The sequence below is a fragment of the Anneissia japonica genome, unplaced genomic scaffold, assembly GCF_011630105.1.
Source record: "Anneissia japonica isolate Jap-2015-1 unplaced genomic scaffold, ASM1163010v1 scaffold1829_len478734_cov173, whole genome shotgun sequence".
In the NCBI taxonomy this organism is placed as follows: domain Eukaryota; kingdom Metazoa; phylum Echinodermata; class Crinoidea; order Comatulida; family Comatulidae; genus Anneissia; species Anneissia japonica.
This window is the reverse complement of record NW_022717183.1, coordinates 283,017-289,156: the sequence shown is the minus strand read 5'-3', so window position 1 is coordinate 289,156 and position 6,140 is coordinate 283,017.

Below are 6,140 nucleotides of genomic sequence, written 5' to 3'. Positions count from 1 at the left end.
CCAGAGATGTCCAAAAAGTGGGGGGGGGATGGGGAGCGAAAGTTGGGCCGATCGAGACAACATTGCCCTTGGGGGAAATTTTTGTGTTCTAGACGTCCGAAAATAATATTTGAGACGTTCTAGACTCATTTTTTTCTTTTTCATTCCTTTTTTTCTTTTTTTTCCTCCCAAAAAAAAGGGGGGTGGGGGGGGGGCGCCCCTGATCTGTACTACACAGTTGAAATGGAATCGTCGAGGTTGTGTGATGTAGGGCGCGATCTACACTCTATTCGTCATAAAATCCATTAGATTTTTTTTTATTCAAGGCTTAAAATAGCAAATTACGATCGGCTTATAAGCGAGTATAATAGGCCTACAGTATGTACGAATACACTGTAATATCGAAATGCTATAAAAACAATTTATGGTTAACGGTATTAACTATCAACACTGAAATTACAAAACTGTATCAGAATAACTCAAAACATGAAGGCAGTTGTCGTAGGTCTACTATCGACTGTAGGACACTCTATAGGTTGTCCTATTATTATTACATGGAATAAAATTTGTTTAAAGGAGCTCAAAACGCGACAAATACAATATATTTTAGACTGTTTGTTTAAAAAAAAGTAAACGTACATTTATTTGAACACTCGAGACTAAGGCCAGGATCTATATCATCTTTTTTAAACTTCTATTTTGTATTTTTAACTTCATGTAACCATTTGAACAACTTCCGGATAGCATGGACATAATATATTCGTAGATATCAGAGTGGGGGAGGGGGGTCTAGGAATTCGATTAGAAGTTGCCAAGGAGGGGCGTCTACGGAGGAGTGTCCAGACCAACTCAGTTGTACCATTGGTCACATGTTCGATTGGCTATGGCCGGAAACGGCATTCTCAGTAGAAATTAAGGTAATTATCTTTTTCAATAGACTACGAGATTAACAAATTGGCAACCAAAAACCAGGAAAAAGAAGAGGAAGGAAGGCAAAAGAAAGGTGGGGGGATGACATCACCACATACAGGGAACAACAAACTAATGATTGATGGATTTTTTTTCACCATTTTTTCTATTTATTTTCTATAATTGTTCCCCACCCCTGAAACCATCTTGGATATTTTCCCAAAACCATGTCAAAGCACCATGGTGGCCTCCAGAGGCCACTTTGTCTGCTGGAATTGTTGTAGTTGATGTATGGGCTTGCAATTAGTTTTATAACTTCCTTATGTTATGAATGTATAATTATTGACTTCTATCGATTTGGAAATATCCAACTTGTCACGCACAAAATGCTACATTTCGAAACAGCAATAATTCGAAGCAAGGAACAGGAAAACTTCCGCGAGTACCGGATTGTATTGCTTTATATTATGTCATTGAGCTTAACCTGAATGACGACAATCGACGTTTAACCAGAATGATCGCAGTCAGCTAATGTTGAAATCAATGATAAAGGTCAACGAACTATAGGCCTACCATATGTAATTAGTAGATATTTAGCGCGATTTTTTTTATTTTTTTAAATTTTTTTTGTGGTAATATCTAAAAAACAGTCAGGGCTAACCATTAACTGTAAAATCGCTATTATTGTATAGTCATAGCCTCCGGGAGTTCTCCTCCTGAACCCCCTTCGTGGAAACTGCGGTGGTGGACCTCCAAGGCATTCGACTCTATTTTTACACTTCATGTTATACTCATACACTTCTGGAGTCCTTAGGTGGTAGGCTTTACCCACCAGAACCCCTAACCACGCCAACTTACTATAAGTTCTCGCCGGCGGCATTGGGTCTCTCGTCGGAGACATTGTGTCGCCCCTCTCCCTTCTCCGCCCCCAACCCTTCGTGGAAATCCTGATGCCCCCACTGTTCTGTGTAGAGATAGACCTATCTTTTTGTAAGAAAAATAATAGTCATTTATTAATCTTTAAAAAATCCATGGTTATCAAGTTTAATAAATAAAAAAATCCATGTTATAATTTAAAAAGTCGTTATTTAGGTTCCTCACTGGTAAAAATACTTTTTATTTGAGAAAAGTCGCAGCTTTAGACGTTCAGGATTTTGGGTCGGGCTTTGACTCAAATGTTATAAACCATTATTGGGATAAGACACTCTATTTCAATAGTACCTCGTCCTTTGGATGGGACATTAAGCCTAAGAGTGCTGCTCCTCTGTTGGTCTATTATTAGAAACATTCTAAAACGTATCGTTATTGTAAAGATAGCCTGCATCATTATCAAAAATGTCAATCAGTAATTTTCGTGATAAAATATGTATCGTTTGTGTAGGACCATAAAGTAGCAATATTGTCTCAACAGTTCGTCATGGAGATATGACCAACGACAAAACAAAAACATAGAATATAGAACATGAACATATATTATTTTATTAAATATACTATTTTAACTACGTGGTCACCGACGTCAAATAAACATGAATATACAACAGTCTTATATTATATAACACGGAGGACAAACATTGCGGACAAAAGCCGTTATGAACACAATATTCAGGGTAGGACAAAAGAACAATGATATACATTAATAATAACGATCATAATAATTGGCCTGATATAATAATATTAAAAACAAAAACAATCCTGATATAGATTAGTCGTACGGAGATCCAAGAAGAAACAGATATTTCAAGGAAACGTGGAAACAGTGTTTCATCGAATACGGACGGGCGGACGGATGAATGGTTGGTTGGATAGATAGATGGATGGATGGGTGGATGAACTGAAATAGAATTAATTAATTAATTACTGAAAGAATAACATTTGAAGGAAATAATTATCTGTTTTATTTACCATTTACAGTGAAATTAAGGGTTCATATTAGTATAAGTATCCTTTTTACACGCCACCCTCCAATAAACGTCCCCTTAAAGTCAGACTCCGGAGGAAAAAAAAAAAAAAAATTTCCTCCGGAGCCTGACTTTAAAACCCTTTATCAATAATAAACGCCTCAGTGCGTTTATTCGAATAAGAACGGTATTACTATATCCGAATTTAAAATGAGAAACGTTCAATAATCAGCTTTTCACTCAATTTTCTAATTTCTTAAAATAAATATACCCGAGGCTTGGATGAAAAACATTTGCAAAATACTAAGGACATTTTTAAGAGCGCATATGATGTCATCTGTGTAAACATTATCGAAACTCTTTCGAAAGGCCAGGAAATATATGTGTCGTTTTACTTTCATTAAAATAACATGCTGCAATAATCTTGAAATAAGGAAGCGGACTATTCTAATAATTAATATATATATAGAAAACAATACGACGTAGGGCTTATCTTATTTATAATATAAGCCCCTAAAATGTGCAATTTTTAGAGGAAATTGGCCTACTTCAACAAGAAATGCGCTTATGTTATATATGGCCACACTCGTTTTTTTGAAACTGACTATAAGCATTTTCATTATGGCTTTATTTATTACAAACATATTCTTTCATCATCATTACACAATGAGGCCCTTCTTTTAGGTAAAACGATTTATCTTAAATGTTCTTTCTTGATTTTGGGACTATTACCGGTATGTGTTTAAATATCTTAGAAGGCAAAGGAGGGCAAGCACAAGCTTTAACCTTAAAAAATGCGCGTGAAGCGCGCGAAAACATTTTGTGTTTTTAATTCTAATTTCGTCGAAATTGATCAAAACTCCCTAAAATGTGCAATTTTAAGAGGAAATTGGCCTACCTCAACAAGAAATGCGCTTCTGTTATATATGGCCACACTCGTTTTTTTAAAACTGACTATAAGCACTTTCATTATGGCTTTATTTATTACAAACATATTCTTTCACCATCATTACACATTGAGGCCCTTCTTTTAGGTAAAACGATCTATCTTAAATTTTCTTTCTTGACATTGGGACTATTATGTGTTTAAATAACTTAAAAGGCAAAGGAGGGCAAGCACAAGCTTTACCCTTAAAAAATGCGCGCGAAAGTATTATTTTGTGTTTTTAATTCTAATTTCGTCGAAATTGAACAAAACTCCCTAAAATGTGCAATTTTTAGAGGAAATTGGCCTACCCCAACAAAAAAACCAAACTTGAGAGTTTCAGGCACTTTCCGGGGTGATAAGGGCATCTTCAATGGGGAAAGATTTTCCATAGAAGGATATTTTCCCGTTGTCCAACGGTGGTTACGCCAGCAGTGCGGAGAATATATGGCGGCTTAGATCAAATGCGATATGGACACTTTTTGAAGTAGAGAAGGGGTCGCCGGGTATTGTGATATCTGTTCATTATATCTTCCTTTTTATTTTTGTCTTTATTTTTCTCTTCTCTTTTTCTTTTCCTTTTTCTTTCCGTTTCTTTCCCCTTCTTTCTCTTTTCCCTCCCTCTCCGCTCTTTCTTTTCTCTTCTTACCCATCAGTGATATATCTGTCTCTTATCCACATCTAGATGTGTATAAGAGACAGGCCCCACCCCCCGACCTCAGTGTCTTACAATTCCTCCTAAAAGTGCTTCTCTATGACTGGCTACACGTAAATATCTTACACCTTTAACGTTATCACTGATAATCGTCAAACAATATTTCAACTAAGCCAACTTCATATGAATTTAGAAGTTCTTTTCTTTTCTTGCATGGATATTGGCAGGATCTAGATTTCAAAAAGATGGGAAGGGGGTGAGAATTGCTGTGGGATTAATTGTCTTGAAGTCCAGGACAGAGAACAGGGTTCAGGTAGCTTTACATTAACCACAGGTTAAGAGCTTAGACTGAACAGATACGAGTTTGTAAAATCAGAAGGAAACAAGGCGCGGATCCAGCGGGGGGAAATGAGGGCCCGTTTCCCCCTCCCCGTCAGTCAAGCCGAAAAATAAAAAAGAGGGAGAAAATTTGAGTTAAAGAGAGGAAAGGGGAAAAAAGAGAGTGCACCCATGAGTTCAGTGGCGCTCCAGCAGTGGGAGAAAGGAGAGCTCGATTGTTTACTACTTATTTACACTAACAAGGTGGGTGAGGCGGCGTGGACTTAATATTGTTCTTATGTCAAGATGCCCTCGGCCTCTAGCACCGTAGCGGCTTATTTTTTTCTCATTCGGGAGGGGGACACTACACTCCAAAACCCACTATCACCCCCGCCTCTGGCCTACGGCCCTTGTATGGCGCTACACGCCAAAGTACCACTACTGTGTTTAGATCATGGAGTTAGAGTAATTTAATAAACTATTTAAAGTTTAAAGCGAACAATATTTAGGAGTCGTGAAATATTTTCGCCTGTGGGGATAGCCATGGCCATTTCCCAGCCAACACTCTGGCATTGAAATTTCCATGATTCTACGGATCACTGCTTTGTCCATTCTATGCAAATTACAGGTAACGCATGCGGCTCAAGAATGATTGCAAACATAACGTTTCCAATTACTAAAGTAAGTGCGGTACGCCTACGTTTTGCCATTATATGCAAATCGCAGGTACAGTCATGCAGTGGGAGATTGATCAGTTTCGAATCACAAAAAATATTCATTAAGACGCCGGGTTGCTATAGAATAACAAAAATGACCTCCACTTTACACGGTCGTATAGGCCTAATATAACAGTGAATATTCGTGAGGTTAAAGTAAAATATCCTCGAGTCATGTCAGCACCAGCGGATCATGTGACAATCGCCCCCCTTCGTCGGAAAAACACGGCCCCTTGTCCCTTGAGACAAGACAATATTTTGATAATTTTAATATCCAAGGCAGGTTATTGTAATTAAAGTTTATAGTCTAATAAAAGTACACATTTTTCCTTTCTGAAGTATTAAAATCTACCCAATTCTCTTGACCCTCACAAGAGGTTTGGTCCGACGCACTAAACGCAGGTCCCTTGTTTCGGACCACTTGTCGAGCTTATTTTGACCAGTCAGCAAATGTCTGAAGCGAACACTGCCTCTAATAGGCCTACCTAACAAATGAGCAGCTTACGTATTCATTTAACATGTGTTCGGATTAAGGGTTCACTTTAATCCCGTATACTACATACTATTCAGCATTTGTGTTGATAATTATAATTATAATTCAGTTATTGGTGGTGGCGCTCTTTGGTTTGCTACAGCGACCTAGCAGTTTTTTTCCCAGTTTATATTTCGTGAAACTTCACACACAGAGATAAGGAAAAATTCCAACTCTATTGATATTAAATTCAAATATTTATATAACC